We start from the raw sequence: 14,331 nt of genomic DNA, 5'->3' as shown, positions 1-14,331 counted from the left end.
AGACAGTGAAGGGGGCACTTTGCCAAATTATCAATTTTCAGGTAGGAGGAGTCACTTTAAATGTCAGAACATTCCTCTGCAGTTACAAAATCAGTCTTTTGTCTCCACCAGTTCTCAAGATATAGAAAGTTTATCATGCTGCAACAACTAATGTTATCATGAAATGGCAGATAACAGCGAGCACACACTTCTCACTCAAGTTACTAGCATAAACAAAAAGAATAGTGTAAAGTCCTACACTGATACTATTTGGCCCCAAAGGGAATACTAGAATCAGGGAGCGGACATATTGATGCAACCACGCAGGGGCCCGAGAGGTCAGGGGGCCACATCCACCTCCAAAACAGGTGTAATTATGCATTCTGATGGGCTCTTGGACTGTGCTTGCACAGGGGCCTCTTCGGTCGGTGTCCCCCAGTGACTGGGATACTTACTAATAGAGCATTTGCAAGGGACCTCATTTATGTGACTTATGTCAGAAGTTTGATGTCAGAGTTATAGGGTGACCCATACCAGAGTAAACCACATGAAGTTACGCAGTTTCCAGCATTTGTCTACAGAACAGTGCCATGCAAACCCGTGCAACATCACAGGTTTCATAACACTGATTGGCAGCTTTTTGTGTGCACTACTGTGCACTCTGATTTTTGCAGCTTTTTTTATGCCTTTTCCCCCTTATTTGATGTGTTTTGGCGCAGATGTGAAGCAGTCAACGTTTTCTATGCTTTTTTTTATAGTACAGAAAAACTTCTATTCTGCACTGAAAAAAGTATTTGCAGGTTTTTTTTTACATGTCTTTTTCTTTTACTCCACCCAAAACCGCACAGTTCAGCAGCGTCTTTAGACCACAGATGGTGCAGTTTTCATGAAATCACATCCACTTTGCTTGAACAATTAAAAGCAGAAAAAACGCAGCATTTACATTACAATTGAAAACATAGCGGGGGGGGGGGGGGGTTGGGGGGGGGTTTGAGAGTCAAAGGACTGTGAGAGCAGATCTCACACCTTGACCAGCTCAGAGCAGAGTAAAAGACTTGCTTGCCATGTGTATACCATGAGGTCTAAATAGCTTTAAGTTAGCTATGATTCCATAAGCAGTTATGGAGATACTACATGTTCTAGCCATACATCGTGTATATTTCTGAGATCCCCAGAACCTGGCGAACACCCGCCTGGGTCTCGACCCCTTCTAGAACCTAGGACTAGGGAGATACATAGATTAGTTAGTAGGAAACCGATACCAAAGCTGTGTTTGGTCTTAATGCTTAGCAAGGACCTGTTTGGATCCGATGGCACCAAAACCGCTTTCCTAGGACTGTCCTTTAACCCCTTTACCCCCAAGGGTGGTTTGCACGTTAATGACCGGGCCAATTTTTACAATTCTGACCACTGTCCCTTTATGAGGTTATAACTCTGGAACGCTTCAATGGATCCTGGTGATTCTGACATTGTTTTCTCGTGACATATTGTACTTCATGACAATGGTAAAAATTATTTGATAGTACCTGCGTTTATTTGTGAAAAAAACGGAAATTTGGCGAAAATTATGAAAATTTCGCAATTTTCCAACTTTGAATTTTTATGCAATTAAATCACAGAGATATGTCACACAAAATACTTAATAAATAACATTTCCCACATGTCTACTTTACATCAGCACAATTTTGGAAACAAAATTTTTTTTTGTTAGGGAGTTATAAGGGTTAAAAGTTGACCAGCAATTTCTCATTTCTACAACACCATTTTATTTTAGGGACCACATCTCATTTGAAGTCATTTTGAGGGGTCTATATGATAGAAAGTGTGACACCATTCTAAAAACTACACCCCTCAAGGTGCTCAAAACCATATTCAAGAAGTTTATTAACCCTTCTGGTGCTTCACAGAAATTTTTTGAATGTTTAAATAAAAATGAACATTTAACTTTTTTTCACAAAAAATTTAATTCAGCTCCAATTTGTTTTATTTTACCAAGGGTAACAGGAGAAAATGGACCCCAAACATTGTTTTACAATTTGTCCTGAGTATGCCAATACCCCACATGTGGGGGTAAACCACTGTTTGGGCGCATGGCAGAGCTCGGAAGCGAAGGAGTGCCATTTGACTTTCAATGCAAAATTGACTGGAATTGAGATGGGACGCCATGTTTCGTTTGGAGAGCCCCTGATGTGGCTAAACATTGAAACCCCCCACAAGTGACACCATTTTGGAAAGTAGACCCCCTAAGGAACTTATCTAGAGGTGTGGTGAGCACTTTGACCCAACAAGTGCTTCACAGAAGTTTATAATGTAGAAACGTAAAAATAAAAAATCATATTTTTTCACAAAAATTATCTTTTCGCCCCCAATTTTTTATTTTCCCACGGGTAAGAGAAGAAATTGGACCCCAAAAGTTGTTGTACAATTTGTCCTGAGTACGCTAATAGCCCATATGTGGGGGTAAACCACTGTTTGGGCGGATGGGAGAGCTCGGAAGGGAAGGAGCGCTGTTTGACTTTTCAATGCAAAATTGACAGGAATTGAGATGGGACCTCATGTTGCGTTTGAAGAGCCACTGATGTGCCTAAACATTGAAACCCCCCACAAGTGACACCATTTTGGAAAGTAGACCCCCTAAGGAACTTATCTAGAGGTGTGGTGAGCACTTTGACCCACCAAGTGCTTCACAGAAGTTTATAATGTAGAACCGTAAAAATAAAAAATCATATTTTTTCACAAAAATTATCTTTTCGCCCCCAATTTTTTATTTTCCCAAGGGTAAGAGAAGAAATTGGACCCCAAAAGTTGTTGTACAATTTGTCCTGAGTACGCTGATACCCCATATGTGGGGGTAAACCACTGTTTGGGTGGATGGGAGAGCTCGGAAGGGAAGGAGCGCCGTTTGACTTTTCAAAGCAAAATTGACAGGAATTGAGATGGGACGCCATGTTGCGTTTGAAGAGCCACTGATGTGCCTAAACATTGAAACCCCCCACAAATGACACCATTTTGGAAAGTAGACCCCCTAAGGAACTTATCTAGAGGTGTGGTGAGCACTTTGACCCACCAAATGCTTCACAGAAGTTTATAATGCAGAGCCGTAAAAATAAAACAAAATTTTTTTCCCACAAAAATTATTTTTTTAGCCCCCAGTTTTGTATTTTCCTGAGGGTAACAGGAGAAATTCGACCCCACAATTTGTTGTCCAATTTGTCCTGAGTGCGGTGATACCCCATATGTGGGGGGGAACCACTGTTTGGGCGCATGGGAGGGCTCGGAAGGGAAGGAGCTCCATTTGGAATGAGGACTTAGATGGAATGGTCTGCAGGTGTCACATTGCATTTGCAGAGCCCCTAATGTACCTAAACAGTAGAAACCTCCCACAAATGACACCATTTTGGAAACTAGACCCCCTAAGGAACTCATCTAGATGTGTTGTGATAGCTTTGAACCCCCAAGTGTTTCACTACAGTTTGTAACGCAGAGCCGTGAAAATTAAAAAAAAAAATCTTTCCCCCCAAAATTATTTTTTAGCCCCCAGTTTTGTATTTTCCCGAGGGTAAGAGGAGAAATTCGACCCCAAAAGTTGTTGTCCAATTTGTCCTGAGTACGCTGATACCCCGTATGTTGGGGGAAACCACCGTTTGAGCGCATGGCAGAGCTCGGAAGGGAAGGAGCGCCATTTGGAATGCAGACTTAGATGGAATGGTCTGCAGACGTCACATTGCGTTTGCAGAACCCCTAATGTACCTAAACAGTAGAAACCCCCCACAAGTGACCCCATATTGGAAACTAGACCCCCCAGGGAACTAATCTAGATGTGTTGTGAGAACTTTGAACCCCCAAGTGTTTCACTACAGTTTATAACGCAGAGCCGTGAAAATAAAAAATCTTTTTTTTTCCCACAAAAAATATGTTTTAGCCCCGAGTTTTGTATTTTCCCAAGGGTAACAGGAGAAATTGGACCCCAAAAGTTGTTGTCCTATTTGTCCTGAGTACGCTGATACCCCATATGTTGGGGTAAACCCCTGTTTGGGCACACTGGAGAGCTCGGAAGGGAAGAAGCACTGTTTTACTTTTTCAACGCAGAATTGGCTGGAATTGAGATCGGACGCCATGTCGCGTTTGGAGAGCCCCTGATGTGCCTAAACAGTGGAAACCCCCCAATTATAACTGAAACCCTAATCCAAACACATCCCTAACCCTAATCCCAACAGTAACACTAACCACACCTCTAACCCTGACACACCCCTAACCCTAATCCCAACCCTATTCCCAACCGTAAATGTAATCTAAACCCTAACTGTAACTTTAGCCCCAACCCAAACTGTAGCCCTAGCCCTAACCCTAGCCCTAACCCTAATCCTAACCCTAGCCCTAACCCTAACCCTAGCCCTAACCCTAGCCCTAACCCTAGCCCTAACCCTAACCCTAGCCCTAACCCTAGCCCTAACCCTAGCCCTAACCCTAGCCCTAACCCTAACCCTAGCCCTAACCCTAGCCCTAACCCTAGCCCTAACCCTAGCCCTAACCCTAGCCCTAACTCTAACCCTAGCCCTAATGGGAAAATGGAAATAAATACATTTTTTAAATTTTTCCCTAACTAAGGGGGTGATGAAGGGGGGTTTGATTTACTTTCATAGCGGGTTTTTTAGCGGATTTTTATGATTGGCAGCCGTCACACACTGAAAGACGCTTTTTATTGCAAAAAATATTTTTTGCGTTACCACATTTTGAGAGCTATAATTTTTCTATATTTTGGTCCACAGAGTCATGTGAGGTCTTGTTTTTTGCGGGACGAGTTGATGTTTTTATTGGTAACATTTTCGGGCACGTGACATTTTTTGATCGCTTTTTATTCCGATTTTTGTGAGGCAGAATGACCAAAAACCAGCTATTCATGAATTTCTTTTGGGGGAGGCGTTTATACCGTTCCGCGTTTGGTAAAATTGATGAAGCAGTTTTATTCTTCGGGTCAGTACGATTACAGCGATACCTCATTTATATCATTTTTTTATGTTTTGGCGCTTTTATACGATAAAAACTATTTTATAGAAAAAATAATTATTTTTGCATCACTTTATTCTCAGGACTATAACTTTTTTATTTTTTTGCTGATGATGCTGTATGGCGGCTCGTTTTTTGCGGGACAAGATGACGTTTTCAGCGGTACCATGGTTATTTATATCTGTCTTTTTGATCGCGTGTTATTCCACTTTTTGTTCGGCGGTATGATAATAAAGCGTTGTTTTTTGCCTCGTTTTTTTTTTTTTTTTTCTTACGGTGTTTACTGAAGGGGTTAACTAGTGGGCCAGTTTTATAGGTCGGGCCGTTACGGACGCGGCGATACTAAATATGTGTACTTTTATTGTTTTGTTTTTTTTTATTTAGATAAAGAAATGTATTTATGGGAATAATATTTTTTTTTTTTTTTCATTATTTTGGAATATTTTTTTTTATTTTTTTTACACATTTGAAATTTTTTTTTTTTACTTTTTTACTTTGTCCCAGGGGGGGACATCACAGATCAGTGATCTGACAGTTTGCACAGCACTCTGTCAGATCACTGATCTGACATGCAGCGCTGCAGCCTTCACAGTGCCTGCTCTGAGCAGGCTCTGTGAAGCCACCTCCCTCCCTGCAGGACTCGGATCCGCGGCCATCTTGGATCCGGGGCTGGAGGGAGCAGGGAGGGAGGTGAGACCCTCGCAGCAACGCGATCACATCGCGTTGCTGCGGGGGGCTCAGGGAAGCCCGCAGGGTGCCCCCTCCCTGTGCGGTGCTTCCCTGTACCGCCGGCACATCGCGATCATCTTTGATCGCGGTGTGCCGGGGGTTAATGTGCCAGGGGCGGTCCGTGACCGCTCCTGGCACATAGTGCCGGATGTCAGCTGCGATAAACAGCTGACACCCGGCCGCGATCGGCGGCGCTCCCCCCGTGAGCGCTGCCGATCGCATATGACGTACTATTGCGTCCTTGGGAAGTAAAGCCCACCCCACATGGAAGCAATAGTACGTCTAATGGCAGAAAGGGGTTAAGGAGTCATGACCCATCTGAAGTTTTGGAGCTTTTGGCTACTAGAGGCATGGGTAGAGGGCTTAATTTCAGCCCAAAGGGCAGGAGAGGAGTGGCCAAAAAGAAGATAAAAGTTAGTATAAGACCATGTGGTCTCTCTCTGATGCATGTGGCCCACTTCGAACGTGGGGTCACGTTGACTACAGTGCTGTGAAGGACCTAGGACCAGGCTGGAAGCTGATGTTCCCTGAGGCCCAGTGCACACATGGTCGGACGTCACACTGGTAATTGACATGATCCACCTGCTTATATCTTTTGTACTGTACCCAGTATTTGCATATCTGACCATAATATATGTATAACCATTGTGTATCTAGTGTTTTGTCTATTGTGCCCTTAAGGCAATAATATATAATTTAACCTTGGGCTGCTCTTTTATCTCGATCCACATGACCATTTCTCGGTTTAACTTTCCATGCTACTGGGGCTGGTTTCTGGCCCGATATAATTCCTGTCACTGGACCTGGCTTATATCAAAAGAGGAACTGGTGGCAATACTATTGAAATAAGTTTCTGCTTCACTGGGGCTAATGAAAAGGGCCTCTCAGCCGGTCAGGGTTGTGGGCGAGTGGGGAGCCATATCAGTGTCTGTGTGGGCCACATCCTCTCACTCCCTGTGCGTTCCTGGGCCCATGTGGACAGGAGGTGTTGGTGTAAAACTGTGCCAAGCTGACCTTGCGTGCTCCCAGGGTGTGTGGAATGTCACATTTGTATATACAGGGAGAGCTTACCACGTGATCCCGCTGACGTAATATTGATATCAGATGAGGTGGCGAGGTGTGGATCCTTCTCAGTTTTTCTTTATATTTTTTAGAAAAAAAATCTCTTATTCTCTCTCCAGAAGCCATGCACATAGAAATACTCTGCTGTGTACAATGTGTCAGTGCATGGTGCCTGTAGAGCCAGAGCCTGCAATACAGATCAAGTATACAAATTTATTCCAGTGACATCTCCAGAGCCTGTGGCTCAGTAGCTTTAGCTCCTGGCTGTATTGGTGAAGTTTGTGAGTTTGGGACCTTGGGAGACTCACAAAAAAGGGAAAATTAAAAGTTTGCAAGTGCTTTTTATTATTTTTAGTAGTTTTATAAGAACAAAAAAAAAAGTCTGACTTTTTCTTCACTTCAATACTCAAGTACAAAGAAATATAATGTTGTATACAATGTACATGTAAAATCTGTTTCTAGGGTCACTGCCTGGAATACATCTCAAGATTACCAAATTCTCCTATGTTTATCATTATGTATCATCCTTTCAAAAACAGAGACCTTTATTTTATAGAATCCAACAAATTTTATTGATACAAACACAACATAAAAACATAAAGATTGTGAGGAGGTGCATAAAGATGCATCACGTGGCAAGGCCATGTATAATTGGTACAGTACAGCCAGAATTTAATACAACATGGTTACTATACATGTAATTTCATGAAGACTTATCCACTCATGTGTAATCATAAAACCTGAATCCAAAAATGTCAGTAAAAACATGTACCGTAAAAACATGTACCGTATATACTCGAGTATAAGCCGACCCGAGTATAAGCCGACCCCCCTAATTTTGCCACAAAAAACTGGGAAAACTTATTGACTCGAGTATAAGCCTAGGGTGGAAATGCAGCATTTACCGGTGAATTTCAAAAATAAAAATAGATCATTATTTCCCTATAGCTGTGCCATATAGTGCTCTGCACCGTTCATATTGCCCCATATCTGTGCCCCATATATGCTCTGCACCGTTCATTTTTGCCCAATATCTGTGCCCCATACAGTGCTCTGCACCGTTCATATTGCCCCATAGATGCTGCACAGATGCCCCATAGTGCTCTGCACCGTTCATATTGCCCCATAGATGCTGCACAGATGCCCCATATAGTGCTCTGCAGCGTTCATTGTGCCCCATAGATGCTGCACAGATGCCCCATATAGTGCTCTGCAGCGTTCATTGTGCCCCATAGATGCTGCACAGATGCCCCATATATTGCTCTGCAGCGTTCATTGTGCCCCATAGATGCTGCACAGATGCCCCATATAGTGCTCTGCAGCGTTCATTGTGCCCCATAGATGCTGCACAGATGCCCCATATAGTGCTCTGCAGCGTTCATTGTGCCCCATAGATGCTGCACAGATGCCCCATATAGTGCTCTGCAGCGTTCATTGTGCCCCATAGATGCTGCACAGATGCCCCATATATTGCTCTGCAGCGTTCATTGTGCCCCATAGATGCTGCACAGATGCCCCATATATTGCTCTGCAGCGTTCATTGTGCCCCATAGATGCTGCACAGATGCCCCATATATTGCTCTGCAGCGTTCATTGTGCCCCATAGATGCTGCACAGATGCCCCATATAGTGCTCTGCACCGTTCATATTGCCCCATAGATGCTGCACAGATGCCCCATATAGTGCTGTGCACCGTTCATATTGCCCCATAGATGCTGCACAGATGCCCCATATAGTGCTCTGCACCGTTCATATTGCCCCATAGATGCTGCACAGATGCCCCATATATTGCTCTGCAGCGTTCATTGTGCCCCATAGATGCTGCACAGATGCCCCATATAGTGCTTTGCACCGTTCATATTGCCCCATAGATGCTGCACAGATGCCCCATATAGTGCTCTGCAGCGTTCATTGTGCCCCATAGATGCTGCACAGATGCCCCATATAGTGCTCTGCAGCGTTCATTGTGCCCCATAGATGCTGCACAGATGCCCCATATAGTGCTCTGCAGCGTTCATTGTGCCCCATAGATGCTGCACAGATGCCCCATATAGTGCTCTGCAGCGTTCATTGTGCCCCATAGATGCTGCACAGATGCCCCATATAGTGCTCTGCAGCGTTCATATTGCCCCATAGATGCTGCACAGATGCCCCATATATTGCTCTGCAGCGTTCATTGTGCCCCATAGATGCTGCACAGATGCCCCATATAGTGCTCTGCAGCGTTCATTGTGCCCCATAGATGCTGCACAGATGCCCCATATAGTGCTCTGCAGCGTTCATTGTGCCCCATAGATGCTGCACAGATGCCCCATATAGTGCTCTGCAGCGTTCATTGTGCCCCATAGATGCTGCACAGATGCCCCATATATTGCTCTGCAGCGTTCATTGTGCCCCATAGATGCTGCACAGATGCCCCATAGTGCTCTGCACCATTCATATTGCCCCATAGATGCTGCACAGATGCCCCATATAGTGCTCTGCAGCGTTCATTGTGCCCCATAGATGCTGCACAGATGCCCCATATAGTGCTCTGCAGCGTTCATTGTGCCCCATAGATGCTGCACAGATGCCCCATATATTGCTCTGCAGCGTTCATTGTGCCCCATAGATGCTGCACAGATGCCCCATATATTGCTCTGCAGCGTTCATTGTGCCCCATAGATGCTGCACAGATGCCCCATATAGTGCTCTGCACCGTTCATATTGCCCCATAGATGCTGCACAGATGCCCCATATAGTGCTGTGCACCGTTCATATTGCCCCATAGATGCTGCACAGATGCCCCATATAGTGCTCTGCACCGTTCATATTGCCCCATAGATGCTGCACAGATGCCCCATATATTGCTCTGCAGCGTTCATTGTGCCCCATAGATGCTGCACAGATGCCCCATATAGTGCTCTGCAGCGTTCATTGTGCCCCATAGATGCTGCACAGATGCCCCATATAGTGCTCTGCAGCGTTCATATTGCCCCATAGATGCTGCACAGATGCCCCATATATTGCTCTGCAGCGTTCATTGTGCCCCATAGATGCTGCACAGATGCCCCATATAGTGCTCTGCAGCGTTCATATTGCCCCATAGATGCTGCACAGATGCCCCATATAGTGCTCTGTAGCGTTCATTGTGCCCCATAGATGCTGCACAGATGCCCCATATAGTGCTCTGCAGCGTTCATTGTGCCCCATAGATGCTGCACAGATGCCCCATATAGTGCTCTGCAGCGTTCATTGTGCCCCATAGATGCTGCACAAATGCCCCATATAGTGCTCTGCAGCGTTCATTGTGCCCCATAGATGCTGCACATAAATCTGTGCCATGGCCGCTGCTGCTGCAATAAAAAAAAAAAAAACACATACTCACCTCTCTTGATTGCAGCTCCCAGCGTTTCGTTCCGGCGTCTCCCCGCTCTGACTGATCAGGCAGAGGGCGCCGCGCACACGATATGCGTCATCGCGCCCTCTGACCTGAACAGTCAGAGCGCAGACGCCGGGAAGATGGAGCGGCGCCCGGCGGCTGGAACGTGGACAGGTAAATATAACATACTCACCTAGTCCCAGCGATCCTCGCGCTGTCCCTGCCTTCCTCCCCGTCTTCTGTGCTGCAGCTCTTCCTGTCAGCGGTCACCGGCACCGCTGATTAGAGAAATGAATAGGCGGCTCCACCCCTATGGGAGGTGGAGCCGCCTATTCATTTCTGTAATGAGCGGTCCCACGTGACCGCTGAAGAGGGGAAGAAGCTGCAGCACAGAAGACGGGGAGGAAGGCAGGGACAGCGCGAGGATCGCTGGGACTAGGTAAGTATACCTCAGCGCCCTCACCCCCTCACCCGCCGACCGCATCGCTACCGTGACTCGAGTATAAGCCGAGAGGGGCACTTTCAGCCCAAAAATTTGGGCTGAAAATCTTGGCTTATACTCGAGTATATACGGTATATGCGTAGCGTGAAAAAGTGTGTGCCCCCTTCCTGATTTCCTATTCTTTTGCTTGTTTGGCACACTTACATGTTTCCAATCACTAAACAAATGTAAATATTAGACAAAGATAACAGAAGTAATCATAAAATGCAGTTTATAAATGAAGGTCTTTATTATTAAGGGAAAAAGAAATCCAAACCTACAGGGACCTGTGTGATAAACTTAATGTATGTTTTAAGGGGGAGGGGTGGTTTATCACATCTTAGGGAAGCTGATTTGACGTTCCCTAGCCACATGCAGGCCTGATTACTGCCACACCTGTTCTCAATCAATAAATCACTTAAATAGGACCTGCCTGAGAAAGTGAAGTAGGCCAAAAGTTCCTCAAAAGCTAGACATCATGCCGCTATCCAGAGAGATATTCAGGAACAAATGAAAAACAAAGCAATTGAGATCTCAGTCTGGAAAAGCCATTTCTAAAGCTTTGGGAGTCCAGCGACGGTGGTTACTGCTGATCTGTGTTGGCCAGTCATGTTCTGAATCCCCCTGAATTGGAGGTATCTTGCATATCTACATCCAACATTCCTTCTCACACAATTTCTGGGTTAATTTTTGAGTGTAAGATTCTAATAGAGTAAGTCAATAAAGTGATTTTCTTTGAATATTATTCCACCCATCATGACATTACGCCACTAGGTGGCGGTATATTACGATTTTTTTCTGCTTCAGACGGAAATTGAATATTGCACACATAGTGAGATGTATGATTATTGTCTTCAGTTTGTCTTATCACTTGTTCATTATTTTTACCTTGATGTTCCGTATAAGCTGCATGTCACCTTTTTGAATGCACCATACACTTTACTATCCATTACTCTTTTATATTTATATTTTCACTCCCAGCATCTATGCAGTCTATGTAAGTTATCCGGGGACCTTACCTAATTTGTATACATATTTTTGCTGACATTCTACATGATATATTCTGACATTTTATGATTACGTATGAGTGGATAATTTTTTTTATGAAATTACATGTATAATAATCATGTTTTATTAAATTCTCCCTGTCAGCTCCTGCTTTTAGCAAAAGCTGACAGGTCACCTTCCCTGGTTGACCTCACAGCCATCTTGGGATCCGGGGTCACTATGGAGACCATCAACACAACGCGATCGCATTGCGCTGTGCCGATGAGAGCACAGAGAGAGCTCACACCCTCTGATGTCCGGCGAGGTCCCTGTCACTATTGACAGCAGCATCACGGGATAAACGGGCATCGCTGCAGGGTTTCATATCACACATAGAGCTATTACCCACACTCAATCGCGGTGGCGCTCAGCATGAGCCCACGCGATTTCTACTAAGACAGATTCAGAGAGATGGCTGATAACAGAGGGCAAAGGTTGATGGGGCTGTAGCCTGAGAGTCAGCTGGATGATGAGAGTGATGACAAGCCGAAAGCCCCACAAAGCAGCCTACAAAGTCACCCGCAGGCCACGTGCAGTGAGCTACCTGCAGGACAGGTGACATTGACATCTGGTCGCAGTTCTGCTGGCTCTGGGGAAGACAGTGATAACAGCAGCCAGGGAGGGACGCTAATGGCAGACATCAAGCTCCTGGAGTCCCCACTGTGCACTGGATCCTGTGTAAAAAAAAACCTGTCCGTCGGGCAGAGAAAATGTTCAGAGGATCCTGCCCACACTGTGAAACACAGGAATCTAGTGACGGATGCAGTTTTTACTTCTGAGCATGCCTGGAAGCATATTCCAACCCGGGGAAAAGTCTCTCACTCGCTCTCTCTTTCTCTCTACATTTATACCTGAAAATTCTTGCAACACATCCGTCATAACACTGGATGCGTTGCACTCGTTTTCCACTGTTTTTTTGCAACGTCCGACGATACGTCGGTTCACTGCACTCTGACGCAGGACGACCGACGGAAGTGTGAAAGAAGCCTTAAATGTGGACATGTATACTGTGTTCTTAGGTCCCAACCTTCTGGAGAAGCAAAGAATGAATGTTTCATGCATTGATGTCATTCAGATTTCCAGAAGGTCAAGGACGAGCATCATTAAAGAGGGGAGGCATGTAAGGAGGTGGTTGGGCTGTCGTAGAGCCCCTGGCCAGATTTCCATCATGTGCAGTAGGCAGGGAGCGATACCTAAAGTCAAAAAGAACCACCGAGCAGTCATAGTCACGATACCTGCAGCTCCGCTGCCTGCATGAGAAAGTGGTAGCAGAATGGAGCTGCTGCTATCTGTCCTCTGCTTCCTGCCTGGCACTTTCTGTCTGACACAGGCAGATGATATTTGCAATTAGCACACTTAGCGCCCACCTGTGCCAGAGAGAAAGGTACTGGTGATGATGATGCTGCGGGGGGAACGCACGGAAAGTTGAGTGGTGGTGGTGTTTTTTTTTTTTAACACATTCGGGGTAGGTGGGGGAGAACATTGATTGGGTTGGTGGTAGAGAGGGCAATGATGGAGGTGGTGTAGAGGACAATGAAGGAGGTGGTGGAGAGGGCAGTGATGGAGGTGGTATAGAGGGCAATTTTGGGGTGGTGGAAAGTTCAATATTGAGGGTGGTGCAAAGGGCAATAATGGAGGGGGTGGAAAGGACAATTATGGAGGTGGGGAGAGGGCAATGATGGGGTGCAGGGGGGAGGAGGACAATGAGGAATGTGGGGGATTGGGATGGGAGGTAGGGGGACTTATAATGGACTTAGGGGGAGGGGAAGGAGGAAGTTAGATATGGATGTAAAATGAATTGGGAGGTTGCGGACGATGCTCAGTACCAGATAGCATCTTCACCCAAATTAATTATGATACCTTCAAGGACATAATGATGGGGACACAGAACAGGGACTAAGGCTGTGTGCACACGTTCAGGGTCAAAGTTCTGCTGCATATCCTAATGTGTTGGCAGGCAGAACGCTGCGTAAAACACATTTATTTTTTTTGCAATTTTTTTTTCACACTCATTAGTTAATACGCTGCAAGAATTGACATTATGCAGATTTTAATGTGCTGCAAATCGGCAAGGAGAAAAATAGTCAGCGTGTGCATGAGACTTCAGGGATCTCATTCACTTTTCCTGTACTGTAAAACCTTGCACATTTTCCGTGTGAACATAGTCAAACAGGTAATTGGGGGGAGTCACAGACTGAATAATTTATATTATTGGGAGGCAGAGATTATAGGTAATGGGGGACACCGCTGATTATCACTTTATTTTGGTGCGTGGCTAATAGTATATTAATGGTGGGGTACATATCTGTATTCTGGGGGGAGACGTGTATGTATACAATGTATGTGACCTTGTTATTTTCAGGGCTGCGAAGATCATTGTGACAAGACGAGTCGTGGCTGGGAGATGTCGACATGAAGGTCTGACCAGATGGAGAAGAAACAGCAGAAAGCGGCTATTATCAGACGAGACGTCAGCGGTAAGTGCCTGGATGTAGATATTATTCTGTATCTGCACTGTGTGACGTGGACTGATAATGTTATCTGTAAAATCCTTTATGCTACATTCTCACATTTGTGTGAAATGCCCGTGTGCATCCAGATTTTTTTTATCAGACGGCACACGGGTCAGAGAATGTCCTCTTCTGATCCAATTTCGAGGATCAGA

The sequence above is a fragment of the Ranitomeya imitator genome, chromosome 10, assembly GCF_032444005.1.
Source record: "Ranitomeya imitator isolate aRanImi1 chromosome 10, aRanImi1.pri, whole genome shotgun sequence".
Lineage (NCBI taxonomy): Eukaryota > Metazoa > Chordata > Amphibia > Anura > Dendrobatidae > Ranitomeya > Ranitomeya imitator.
The sequence above is the reverse complement of the archived record's forward strand: the minus strand, read 5'-3'. Positions refer to the sequence as shown.